The 14,075-nt window shown below is 39.4% G+C and overlaps 1 pseudogene; it reads left to right on the top strand.

Moving 5' to 3' along the window:
* The first annotated feature begins 7,889 nt into the window (after positions 1-7,889).
* Positions 7,890-8,328, top strand: LOC133044337 (small ribosomal subunit protein uS8-like; annotated as a pseudogene).
* The last annotated feature ends 5,747 nt before the right edge of the window (positions 8,329-14,075 follow it).

The raw sequence follows: 14,075 nt of genomic DNA, 5'->3' as shown, positions 1-14,075 counted from the left end.
CCTCATGTTCTCATTTTATAAGGCAGAAGTTCATATAACGTGTGGAGCTTCCCTGACGGCTCGGCTGGTAAAGAATGTGTTTGTAATGCAGGAGACACAGGAGACTCTGGTTTGATCCCTAGGTTGGGAAGATCCCCTGGAGGAGGAAATGGCAACCAACTCCATTCCATTTTTGCCTGAAAAATCTCATGGACAGAGGAGCCTGGTGGGCTACAGTCCAAAGGATCGCAAAGAGTCAGACATGACTGAATGGGCAGGCATACAGTGTATATTTCTACCATTGCTACTTTTCATTAACAGAAGTTTTATTTGCTTATAACTTTCACAGGGACTAGTAACTTTCACAGAGGCTATTCATATCATGGTGACACTGAAATAATATAATACTTCATTTGCTCTGAGACTTCATGTTTGTATTAAGCCAATAAGCATGATAAAGTAACACAGTTACTGTTTTGGTTACTCATGTGTGAACTGAGTGAGGGGTGTTCACAGATTGTATGAACTCTGCCATATGCAGTAGCATGTGTGTGTGTGTGTGTGTGTGTGTGTGTGCGCGCTCAGTCATTGTGACCCCATGGACTATAGTCCACCAGGCTCCTCTGTCTGTGGAATTTCCCAGGCAAGAAAACTGGAGTGGGTTGCCATTTCCTATTCCGGAGATCTTCCTGACTCAGGGATCAAACTCATGTCTCTTGCCTCTCCTGCATTGGCAGTGGGCAGTGCCAAATACAATCATGTCAAATGAAAGTGACTTGAAATGTATGATTCTTTGGGCACATATGGATCCTGCTAATTTTGCTAAAGTAATCTTCTGGAAGTTTTAGAGCTTTACTCAAAAACCTTCTATAACTGTTGCCAACAAAATTACAGCCTGTCTCTTCTTTGGCATTAAATGCCCCTGTAACGTCATTATGTTTGCATTTCTAGCCTCATTTCCAAAGGCTACTGAACAAGCTGTCTTTAGCTGCTGATCTATTATTGTTTGTAATATGTTTATTTAGAAGAGGGAGTCTATATTGTCTTCTCTGTCTTTCTCTTCTCTTTCTTTTTATATAAATTAGAATGTACTAGAAAACCTAGCTAAAACAGAAGGTTGGGTTTTTTGTTCTTCTGTTTATGTAACAAGTCTGTAGGTAAAGAATTGCTGGTATTTTCTCAGGGTTTCAGTGATGTCTGCTGCTGCTCAGTCACTTCAGTCGTGTCCGACTCTGTGCGACTCCATAGACGGCAGCCCGCCAGGCTCCCCGGTCCCTGGGATTCTCCAGGCAAGAATACTGGAGTGGGTTGCCATTTCCTTCTCCAGTGATGTCACAGCTCTGCGATTCACTTGACCTTTAACTCATGATTGCAGAATGGCTGCCACACTTTAAGTATCACATCTTCACCTTGGTGCAGAAGTGAAAAAATAGGCAGAAACTTGTTCCTCATCAGCCTGACTCATGTCAAGGAGGTAAAATATTTTCCAAAAGCACCCCACCAAAGGATTTCCTCTTACATCTCATCAGTTAGAATTTTGATATAGTTTAGTACTGGGCCCATTTTTCCACATCAAAGAGAATCTGCTCAATGCCTAAACAAAACTGAAATTCTGCTTAGCCAGGAGGAAATGAGGGAGTGGCTTTTACTTAGACAGTAAACTCTGCCACATCTCCCAGTTCGCACCTCATCATCTGCAAACTAGTTTGTCCTTATCACACTCTTGAAACGCCTTTGACTGCTATCGTCATTGACTTTTGAACTTTTTAATCTAATGAACACTGTTTATTTTCTAACTTGCTTGAGCTTCTTCTGGGACTCACCCACATTGTCCTTGAAATTTATTCATTCATCAGCTATCCACTCATCACTTACTATGTATCAGGCACTCTGATAGGTGAGAATACAGAACTAAACCAGGCATAGTCTTGGCCCTCCACAAGCTTAGAGTCAAGTAAGAAGACAGGTGAACAGATAAATGCAAAAATATTAGAGATGCTGTGATGGAATAAGATAAAGTTGGCACAGAGAAAAGAGCAGTCATTTATATAACTCAGGTGCTAGGCCGCTTTTCAGAGAAGGAAGGGATGGTGCAGTCACTAACAAAGACAGTCTTACTGTTGCTTTGCTATGGTCTCTGCCTCCCATCCTAGAAAAATACAGTTGTTGTTATCTAGTTGCTAAGTCATGTTCTGACTCTTGGGACGCCATGGACTATAGCCCACAAGGCTCCTCTGTCTGTGGGATTTCCCAGGCAAGAATACTGGAGTGGGTTGCCATTTCCTGCTCCAGGGATCTTCCCAACCCAGGGATCTAACCCATGTTTCCTGTATCTCCTGCACTGGCAGGGAGATTATTTATCAATGAGCCACCTGGGAAGCCCAGAAAAACACAGACCTTTGTATAAAAGTGGGAGTCGATGAGGGCCAGAGGGCTGGTCTCCCCACTCCCCTTGGCCTGACAAATATATGTGAAATTCCAGGGAACAGTTGGTCAGCCTTTTTTTTTTTTTTTTTTTAAGCTTAAGATCATCTGACATATACAGAATCCACCCAATGTAGAGGTTATGGAGTGACTTCCCTGGTTTATTTACTTCATCTTGTGTTCTCTTGAGGGTATCCAGTCTCACCACTAAACCCTGGATGGACCATATCTCTGCTCTCTTAGATGTCAGAGCCTAAGCACTCAGGATGGCAGAAAGGACATATCTGGGGAGATGCAAGCCTGTCTGCTGGATTGCAGGGTAGGGCTGGGGAAGAAGTCAAGGCATGATGAGAGAGATGGGGTTGGAGAGGTAGGTACCAGTTCACTACACCCTCAGTGTCTCTGTAATTTTTTTGCAATGCTCAAGACCAAGAGAAATACCTAACAGTTCCATTCATTAAGTTGCTAGTTCCAAATGCCATAATAGTAATTTGTGCAGTGTCTGATAGATGTTGCTGCATTTTCCTCAAAAAAGAATTAAATAGTCTACAGCAAATCTGAGGTCACTGTGTGGTGCCCAAGGGTGACTTGGTACACAGTGTGGCAACCATGCTATAGGTTATTCAAGCTTTTTCATCTAGTAAATTAAATACTCAATTTTGTATTTTAGAAAGACCACTCTTCCAGTGAACTGGAGGCTTGGATGGAGTGAAGATATGATGGGAGGTAGGGAAATTATGAGTTAATGGCAGCCATTTAGGGAAGAAGTGATGAGGATGTAACATGCGGCATACTAATGAGAATGCTATTGGATCTAAACTATCTTATGAAGGTAGAATGGATAGGAATTCCTTATCAATTGACTTTGGGAGACAAGAGATAGGATAATTCTTAGATTGCAGGGTTGGGTTAAAGGGTACATGATAATAGGAATATAGGAAAAGTATGTCTTGGGAGAAAGAGTTCCTTTTCTTGGCATGCTGAGTTTGAGAGGATGAGATGGATACATGGTATTGGGCCTCAGGAACAGATCTGGAAAAGAATTGTAAATTCAGGGATTTTCCTGGTGGCACAGTGGTTAAGAATCTGCCCTGCAATGCAGGGAACATGGGTTCAGTCCTTGGTTGGGAGCTAAGGTTCCACATGCTGAGGGGAAACAAAGCCCGAGCACAACTAAAAAAAGTCCAAACACTACAGTGAGAAAAGATCCTGCATGATGCAACAAGGATCCCGTGTGCCGCAACTAAGACCTGACGCAGCCAAATAACTAAATAAAAATTTTTTAAAAGAAAACCATTATATATATATAGTATATATATAAGAAATGTACATTCACAAGTTATTTATCTAGAGATTGGGGTTGGCAGCATGGGAGTAGACTAGAGAGGAAGCATCCCTGTGTTCAGAGTCAACAGGGGAAGAGGATCCTGCAAAGCAGACAGGGCGAGGAGAGAGGTCATGAAGCTTGTACAAGGCACGGCATCTGGATGAAGCCAGGACTCGACTCTTAACCATTGTCCTGTTCAATAGACATCTGGGTCTCACGTCTTCTGGGTGGGACCCCCTGAGTAGAGCTTCCTAGGAGCAGCTCCGCAAAGAACTCTGTGTGGGTTTATGCTGCAGTGAAGACAGCGGAGTAGAAGCGGGAGGGCCTCAGGAGAGGTGAGTGGCCCGTCTCCAAGGAGGGCTCTCTACAGCAGCAACTCAGCCTTATGTCCAAGGAGCTGCCCTTGCCGGAGCCCCAGGAGAGGAGTGCCATTTCTGTGCCTACATTTTAGGAAAAAATGAGGTAATGGTCTGTTTACAGTATCAAATATAATACACTGATAAGGAGGAGTGGTGAAAGTCCATGGAATCTGACTCTTTAAGGGGCCTTGGTGACTTAGCTAAATACTCTTCTGCAGTGTGTGTGTGTGTTCAGTCACTAAGTTGTGTAGAGGGACACAAACCCAAGGAGCAATAGCAAGGAAGACAGTCATGTAAACAAATAATAACAATGTAATATAATAAGATATAAAGTTTCCTATCAGGTGGGGTAGCTTTCTCCTGCCTCTGTCATTCACTCACCACTTGCTGCTTTGAAACATCTGTGCTCCTGGGTTTCATTTGAGTTCCTCTCTTCTCTGCTTGCCCTGTGTATGTTTAATCATTCAGTCATGTCCCACTCTTGGCAGCCCTTTGGATTGTAGCCTGCCAGGCTCTTCTGTTCGTGGAATTTTTCACAAGAATACTGGAGTGGGTTGCAATTTCCTTCTCCAGGGGATCTTCCCAACCCAAGGATCGAACCAGTGTCTCCCTTGTCTCCTGCAATGCAGCCGATTCTTTACCTGCTGAGCCTGCTCTTCCCCAGCAATTTCATCCCGGTTTAGGGCTTTAACCAGCACCACTAGACTCTTGATTTCTCAATCTATATCTCTAATTCCCTGAGTTTCTGATCTTGAGTTCTGCATTTCCAAAATAATGTGTGCATAAGACTGGGTACATGCAAGGTTTTCAGTCCATGTGAACTGATTTAAAAGTTGATCCTAAATCAATGGACAATCTACAGACGTAGATTTACATATCAAGCCACCACATATTATAGAATAAGTAGATAAAGAAATGTTTCCTGCCAGATTTATCACCACATGTCAATAATTAACCAGAAACCAGGTAACAGTTTCAACATGGGAGTTGGGTTAGATACTGATAGTCACTGTGAATAGTGGACTAGAATACACAGATATGCAAATTAGAATGCAGGTTCCACTGCCAACTTTGGGCAGCTTAGCTAATTCTCTGCCTTTATGTCCCTGTTAGAAAAGAATTCAAAGACACAATTATGCTTCTTATTTTAATTAAAATATAATTCATGCATCATAAAATTCACCCTTTTAAAGTGTACAGTTAAGGGTATTTACAGAGTGTGCAACCATGACCACTGTCTAATTCCAGAACATTTTCATCATTTCCCAAAGAAACCCCATTCTCATTAACAATCACCCTCTAGTCTCTGACTCCTTCGCTGTATCTGTAGATTTGCTTATTCTGAACATTTCATATAAATGGAATCATACAGTATGTGGCCCCTTCATGGATCACAGCCCTCCTTGTTGTGGCGAATGTGTTTGTGTAACTCAGTGAAGCTATAAGCAATCTGTGCAGGGCCACCCGAGACAGACGGATCATGGTGAAGAGTTCTGATGAAACGTCGTCCGCAGGGGAAGGAAATGGAATCCACTCCAGTATTCTTGCCTGGAGAACTCCATGAACAGAATGAAAATGCAAAAAGATATGATGCCATAAGATGAGCGCCCCCCACCCCACACACACACCCAGGTTGGAAAGTGTCCAGTATGTTACTAGGGAAAAGTGGAGGGCAATTACTAATAGCTCCAGCAAGAATGAAGTGACTGGGCCAAAGTTGAAACGACGCCTGAATGTGTGGATGTGTCTGGTATTGAAAGTAAAGTCTGATGCTATAAAGAACAATATTGAATAGGAACCTGGAATGTTTGGTCCATGAATCAAGGTAGATTGTATATGGTCAAGGAGGAGATTGCAAGTGTGAACACTGACATCTTAGGAATCAGACAACTTACTAAAAAGCAGAGATAATCACTTTTCCAACAAAGGTCTGTATAGTCAACACTATGGTTTTTCCACATAGTCATGTATGAATGTGAGAGTTGGACCATAAAGTAGGCTGAGCACTGAGGAACTGATGCTTTCAAATTCTGGTGCCTGAGAGTCCTTTGGACTGCAAGGAGATCAAACCAGTCAATCCTAAAGGAAATCAACCCTCAATATTCATTGGAAGGACTGTTGCTGAAGCTAAAGCTCCAATACTTTGGCCATTTGATGTGAAAAGCCTACTCATTAGAAAAGACCCTGATGTTGGAAAAGATTGAGGGCAGGAGAAGGGGGGCAGCAGAGGATGAGCTATTAGATAGTATCACCAACTCAGTGGATGTGAATTTGAGCAAACTCCTGGAGATAGCGGAGGTCAGAGGAACCTGGTGTGCTGTAGTCCATGGGGTCACAAAGAGTCAGACAGGACTTGGTGGCTGAACAACAACAACACAATATGTGGTCTTTGAGTCTGTTTTTTTTTTTTTTTTGCCTTTGCATAAAAAAAGAAGTCCAACCTATGATAGAGTTTTCAAAGTTCATTCATCTCACAGCTTATGTCAATACTTTATTCCTTAAATAAATACTTGATTCCTTAAATCATATTCCATTAATTGGACATAGCACATTTTGTTTGTCCAATCATCAACTGATGAGCTTGGTTGTTTCCATCTTGAGCTTTTATGAATAATGCTGCTGTGAACATGATTGAGTTTTTGTGTGGCCCTATGATTTTAATTGCCTAGGAGTGAAATTGTTGGGTCATATGACTCTATGTTTAAACATTTTGAGGACCTGTGGAACTGTTTTCCAAAGTAGCTGTGATGCTCTGCATTCTAACCAGCAATGTCAAAGGGTTCCAGTTTTTCCACATCCTGGTCACCACTTGTTATTGTCCATCTGTTTTGTTTTTGCTTGCCAGCAGATGTGAAGTGATATCTCATTGTGGTTTGAGTTGCATTTCCCTAATGACTATGATATTGGGCCATTTTTCCTGTGTCTGATGCCCATTTGTATGACTTCTTTTAAAATATGTCTGCAGATCCTTTGCCCATTTTTAAATTGGGTTAGTTTTCTTCATTGCAGTGTAAGCTTTTTTAAATATATATATTCTAGATATTAGATCCTTATCTAATATATGATTTGCAAATATTTTCTCTTTTTCTATGGTGTTTTTTTCTCCCCTCACTTGCTTGATAGGGAACTTGAAAGCACAAAAAGTTTTTAATTTTGACGATATACATTTTTAAAATTTTGATGACATGCAATTTATCTATTTTTTTTTCTTTCTTGTGCTTGTATTTTTTTTTTTTTTTAAGAAATTGTTGCCTAATCCAAAGCATGGGATTTAAGGCCTATGATCTTTTCTAGTAGTTTTATGATTTTAGTTCTTACATTTAGGTCTTTGATTCATTTTGAATTCATTTTTGTATGTGATGTGAGTTAGGGATTCAACTTCATTCTTTTGTATGTGGATGTGTAGTTGTCCCAGAACAATTTGTTGAAGACTATTCTTTCCCTACTAAATTGTCTTGGCCTACTTGTTGAGACTCAGTTAGTTACAGATATCTGGGCTTTCAATTTTATTCCATTGATCTCTATGTCTGTCCTTATACTAGTATCATAATTGCAATTTCAAAACTGTAAAGTGAACTGTGTTGAAGACCTTCTTATTCCCAAATTACTTGATAATTCAAGAGACGTCAGTCCGGATTTTCTTTCATGCCTTTTTGAAAAAGAAGCCTTTGCATCAAAGTCTTCTATCTAAAAATAACTAAATTATATGCATAAATCTAAATTTATTTACTTATTTAAATATTTACTGGTGTATAGCTGCTGGCTGCCCAGGTAGCTCAGTGCTTAAGAATCCACCTGCCACTCTTTCCGCGCCACCAGAATGGTGCGCATGAATGTCCTGGCTGATGCTCTCAAGAGTATCAGCAACGCCGAAAAGAGAGGCAAACGCCAGTTCGGCCGTGCTCCAAGGTCATCGTCAGGTTTCTAACAGTGATGATGAAGCATGATTTCATTGGCGAATTTGAAATCATTGATGATCACAGGGCTGGGAAAATTGTTGTGAACCTCACAGGCAGGCTAAATAAGTGTGGAGTGATCAGCCCCAGATTTGATGTGCAACTCAAAGATGTAGAAAAATGGCAGAATAACCTGCTCCCACCCCGTCAGTTTGGTTTCATTGTACTGACAACCTCAGCTGGCATCATGGACCATGAAGAAGCAAGACGAAAACATACAGGAGGGAAAATCCCTGGATTCTTTTTCTAGGGATGTAATACGTACAAATAAAATGCCTTAGAGGAAAAAAAAAAAAAAGAATCCACCTGCCAATGCAGGAGACGTGGGTTCAGTCCCTGGGGTGGAAAGATTCCCTGGAGGAGGAATTTTTTTTCTGGGAAATCCCATGGACAGAGGAACGTGGAGGGCTACAGTCCATGGGGTTGCAAAGAGTTGGATGCAGCTGGGTGACTGAGCACACACATGGTTGCTTTACAGTGTTGTGTTAGTTTCTGCTATAAATTGAATCAGTTATACATACACATATATCCCTTCTGTTTTAGATTTCCCTCCCATTTACTTCACCACAGAGCACTGAGTAGAGTTTCCTGTGCTATATAGTAGGTTCTCATTAGTCAGCCGTTTTATACATAGTCTGTATATGTTGTCTAGACGCTAAGTCATGTCCAACTCTTTTGCGAGTCCATGGACTATAACCCACCAGGCTTCTCTGTCCATGTAATTCTCCGGGCAAGAGTACTTGTTTTTGTGTTGTGTTAGTTGTTCAGTCATGTCCGACTCTTTGCAGCCCCATGGACTGGAACCCGCCAGGCTCCTCTGTCCGTGGGATTCTCCAGGCAAGAATACTGGAATGGGTTGTTACTGCCTTCTCCAGAGGATCTTCCCAACCCAGGGATGGAACCTGTGTCTCCTGCATGACAGGCAGATTCTTTCACTGCCCAGCCACCAGGGGAGCCCTGGGCCACTTGGGAAGTACTGTATATGCATAAATCTAAATTTAAATGCTCACCCACATGAGCCCTTTATATAACTCTACTTTTATGTTGATGATAATGGGCTTTGGCAATCTCTCATGTATTCTATGAAGCAGCTAAAAAGTCAATTATGAATTGAGACATTCAATTTCTTATCTTTAGAATGCTGAATATTAATTTAGAACCTAGTTTTCAGCTTCCAGCAAAAGCCTTCAAGTTATTAAGTTTAAAAAGTTTTTTTTTGTTATAACTTGTAAAATTAGACAAACAGTTTAAAAGGTCTCTAAATGTAAGGATTCTTAGAAATGAAAAATCTCTTCTTTAGGCAATAGAACCTCTTGATTTTGTATTTCTATTATTGAAAATCTTAAAGGGGAAAAAAAAAGTTTAAAAATATTTCCAAGGGAAAAATTCTATGGTAGCAAGGTGAAACTCTCATGCTGAGGAAAGAAATAATCCTCTTGGATTGACATAGACAGTTGTATTTGGTTCTGTAGCTCATAAAGAAAGTTGGATTTTTTCCCCCTGAGTAAAATAGATCACAACCTCTTTCCTGGTCTTGACAAAGGAGGGCCATGGCACAAGGTTTCTGTAGAGATCCCTTGTTGAATTGTTCATGGATCCCCTATTATCTCTGAGAGGATTTTTTATTTTTGTGATTATTTAGACAGTGCTAAATCCTTGAAAAATCTCTGCTCCCTGTGTTTTGTTGATTATGTTTAAGAACTTTGTGATGGTTAATTTTATGTGTCAACTTGCCTTGGCCAAAGGATGCCCAAATTGCTGGTAAAATGTTATTTTTGGGAGTGTCTGTGAGAGTGTTTCTAGAAGAGATTAGCATTTAAATCAATAGATTGAGCAAAGAAGATCCCCCTGGCCAGTGTGGGTGGGTATCATCCAGTCCACTGGGGGCCTGAGTGAAACAAAAGGCAGAGAAAGGACCTTTCTGTTTGAGCTGGGACATCCATCTTATTCTGCCCTCAGACTCTGGTGCTCGTTTTCTTGGGCAGGATGGGGCTTGCACCACTGGTTCCTCTGGTTCCCAGGCCCTTGGGCTTGAATTGGACCTCCTGCTTCAAGATGGCAGGTTGTAGTTCTTAGCTTTCATAACCTCAGGAGAAAACGTTTCAGAATAAATCTCTTTTTCTATTTGTATATATCTCCTATTGCTTCTGTTTCTCTGAAGACTAGTGCAAACTTCTGTGGCAGCCAGTCCAGGACAAGAGGTACACGTGTCCAAACCCTGATAAACCCCAGCAGCTCCATGTGAGTCTTACTTCACCGTTTCAGAAATTCATATGCATCTGTTCACCAAGAGGTTAACAGGTGAGGAAAATTTGATTCCTCATAACCAAGTGATAAAGGATTTTATTTTTGAACCACAAAACTCAATGATGATTCACTGAGGGCTCCATCCCACCCCCAAAATCATAGGCAATGGTTATTCCCCTTTCTGGTGGCTGTTTCTCAGGAGATGAAGTGTCTGGTCAGAGTGATCTAGTGAATATAAAATTGAAACAAAGAAGGGATAGTTAGGGGATTTTAAAATAAAAATTTAAATTATTATTTCAAGAATATTTCTGTTTAAATAAATGAGATTATTCACAATGTATGATGTTGAGGAATACTGAGGTCTGTTTCTGCCAAACTCAAGGTCATTGTCACCTATCTCTCTGGGCTTGTTCTAGCCTCATTTTTTTTTTTTCTTCCTATTTTACCATTGTTTCAGATTGATGTTACAGCATCCAGTTTATTAAATGTGTTAGAGGGAGCAAAAGCACCCAACCTGAATCTATTTATGAGGAAAACACCAGACAACCTGACATTTAAGGACATTTTACAACATAAGTGGCCTGTATGGTAAAATGTCCAAGTCATGGTATGTAAGGGAGAAACAGATAGATTCAGGAACTGTTACAGATTTTAAAAGACTGAAAGACAGGACAATGACATGCAAATCATGATCTTGGATTATGTTTTGCAATAAGGGACCTTACCGAAACAACTGGTGAAATCGGAATAAAATCTACAGATTAAGTCCTAATCCTCATAATGCTGTATCAATGTTAAGACTCTAATTTTGATCATGATTCTGTGGTTATGTAATAAAATTCCTTCACTTTAGGAAATACCGCAAAGTATTTAACAGCTATCACATCTGCAATTTACTGTTAAACAAATCAGAAAAAGTTAAATATTGAGAGAAAGAGAAAAAGTTACTGTGTAGTGAGATAGTAACATTTGTGACAATTGGCTAAATTCTTTGTACTATTCTTGCAACTTTTGTTTGTGTCTGAAATCATGTTAAAAAAAAAAAAAAAACAACTTTAAACTAGTGGGAGATTTTTAAAGTCTCCAAATTGTTTAAAAACATGTCTAATGTACAGTTCTCAAAAACAAAACAACAGAAGAGGCAGGATAGCCTAGCGGTTAAGAAAGTAGTCTGGGGACTTCCCTGGTGGTCCAGTGGTTAAGAATCTGCCTTCCAATGCAGGGAACAAATGGCTCAGTCCTTGACTGAGGAACTAAGATCCCACATGCCCTGAGGGCAACTAAGTCCTCACTTGGCAGCCAAAAATAAATAAATATTGAAATAAATAAGCATAATTTTTTTTTTAAGTGTCTGGAGTAACATGCCTGGATTTGAACCCTGGCTCTGTCACTGTGTGATTTTGAGTTAGTTACTTAACCCTTAAGTTTCTCTACCTGTAAAACAGGGATGATAATAATGGAAGTTACTTAACTAGGTCACTGTAAAATTTAAACAGGGAAACATTTGTAAAGGACTTGGAACAGTGCCTGAAACAAAGTCTTATATGTGTATTTGTTAAATGAATAAATCTAGAAAAGCACTTCAGCCTTAGCAGTACCAAAATCACCTTTAGGAATAGCAGTATTTTAAACTTTTAAAAAATTTTAAAGTTTTTTAGAAACAGTCGATTTGAACTTTTATTAGTCTCATCTTTGATCAACTTGGGATTACTGTTGTTTCCCTTGATAATCTCTGGTACTAAATTTTTTAGTCAGCTTCATAGTAGGAATCTGTGAACTCTACTAATATTTTACAACAGTATTGAATATAACTTTCATTTTCACTTTCAGTTGTTCAATACATTTAGCATAACTAAGTCAAGTCCTATAGGAGGTATAAAGACATAACATTTCTGAGCTCTAGGCATGTACACAAGTTAGAAGTGGTTTAAATAGGTACAGAGATGGCTGCCAATACAATATGAGGTTTGGCCAAGGAAAAAGTGCTAGATAGTTACAAGAAGGAAAGATTATATCTAGTTGGAGGGGTCAAGAAAGGTTTCATAGGATGAGACCACTGTATGAGTTTGAAGGAGAAGTAGGCTTTAAAAGGCAAGATGACAAAGGAAGGGTATTCTAAGAACAGGCATGAACAGAAAAAAAAAAAAGATACAATAACAAGGAACAACAGGTGGTACCTTGGGCAAATTATTTAAAGTTTAAATAGATTTAGGACTTAAATGTAAAATCATCATAAGCCTTAGTTTCTTCATCCATAAAATGGGTATAACAGTAGTATCCATTTATTGGAGCTTAAGTTCTATGTAGGGAAATAGGAACATGGAATATACCATGTTAATATTAAGCAGTGAAAATGGGGGTGGAAAAGTGGAGACAAAGTCAAAGTTTAGAGATGTTGCAAAGGTAGAATCTATGACTTTCTGAATGATCCTAGGTAAAAAATAAAAGATAAGGAACTTGGATGATACTAGGATTTCACCTGAGCTTCTAGAAGAGTGGTAGTGTCCTTTAAGGGCCATGGGGGGAAAAATTATCTTTTACCATATCTCATAAACACTGAGCTTGCGCTTAATTTGTGATATCTCATATTTGAAAAACATCCTTTTGGTGGGATCATACTTTAAATATACAAGAGCACTTGTTATTTACAATATTCTAGGATGAATAATTTTGTAAATATTGTCCAATCTTTCAAATATGGATTTATTTGTGCTTGCTTGTGCTTTTTTTTTTAATTAAAAAATGACCTGTGATAATGTTTATACGCCTTTGGAAACTCTAATGATGTTATGGTCAATGTTTCATTGAGTGAACAGTTCATTACATACCAGCTCTTTACCAGGTACAATCTTCTCAGTGATTCAGTTGACTTTAATTCAAGGTGTCAAAATCCATTTACAGGATAGTAGCCACAAGGAGGAGGCTATTCCCAGGGCTTTGGTCTGACTCCCTTTTACTACATTGCAGTTTTAAAATGTGACATCAGTTAGTTTTGAAAGTGGGTCTCGTAGTTTTTTACTTGCTTTTAGAGACTCCTGGTTCAGCATTCTCTTTTGACTGATTTCCTTGTGTCCCAGTCCTCTCCCTATTGAGGTGATTTCTCTAACTCCCTGGATTTCTTTTTAAATTTTAACTACCTGGATTTTTCTTTTTTAAAATTTATTTATTTTAATTGGAGGCTGATTACTCTACAATATTGTAGTGGTTTTTGCCATAGATTTTTCATTTTTAACAACTCAGTCACTGTCCTTTTGAAATACAGGAATTAAAAAGAATAAAGGTCATGCACAGTTGTGTTCATGAAAATCCTGTGGGTTTGAAACTGGAGGCATGGCTTCTGAGAGCACTGGAATCATGATACCAGAAAGGTCTATAAATCAGTGTGGGCCATCTTGCCTTGTATGTCAAGACAGGTGGATCCCATTTGCAAGATGTTCTTTTTCTCCCTTTTTTCCTCTCTGAGACGGAAATAAAATATAGAGGCCCATTAATCTGCAGAGGTCAGCTTCTTTGATAGGGCACATTCTTGGAAGAGTTAAAGTTGCAGTTCATTGTATATGATATACAAAAATGGGGCAAAATGCCCAGTCCTTTGTACTTTAAGCAATTATGAAGACCTAAGTATTAATGAAGCTGTAAGAATCATTTGTTGTGGGTTATCCTGAAATTTAAGGAAAAATGATGTGTGTTTCTGAAGTTAATCCAGTGGACTTAATTTGGCTTTAAAAACTTGGCATAGATATTAAGGCCTAAAATGAGATAATCCCAAAGATTTAGATGACA

Source organism: Dama dama, chromosome 23 (genome assembly GCF_033118175.1).
Source record: "Dama dama isolate Ldn47 chromosome 23, ASM3311817v1, whole genome shotgun sequence".
Lineage (NCBI taxonomy): Eukaryota > Metazoa > Chordata > Mammalia > Artiodactyla > Cervidae > Dama > Dama dama.
Note: the sequence above shows the minus strand (reverse complement) of the source record. Positions and strands in the feature narration are given on the sequence as shown.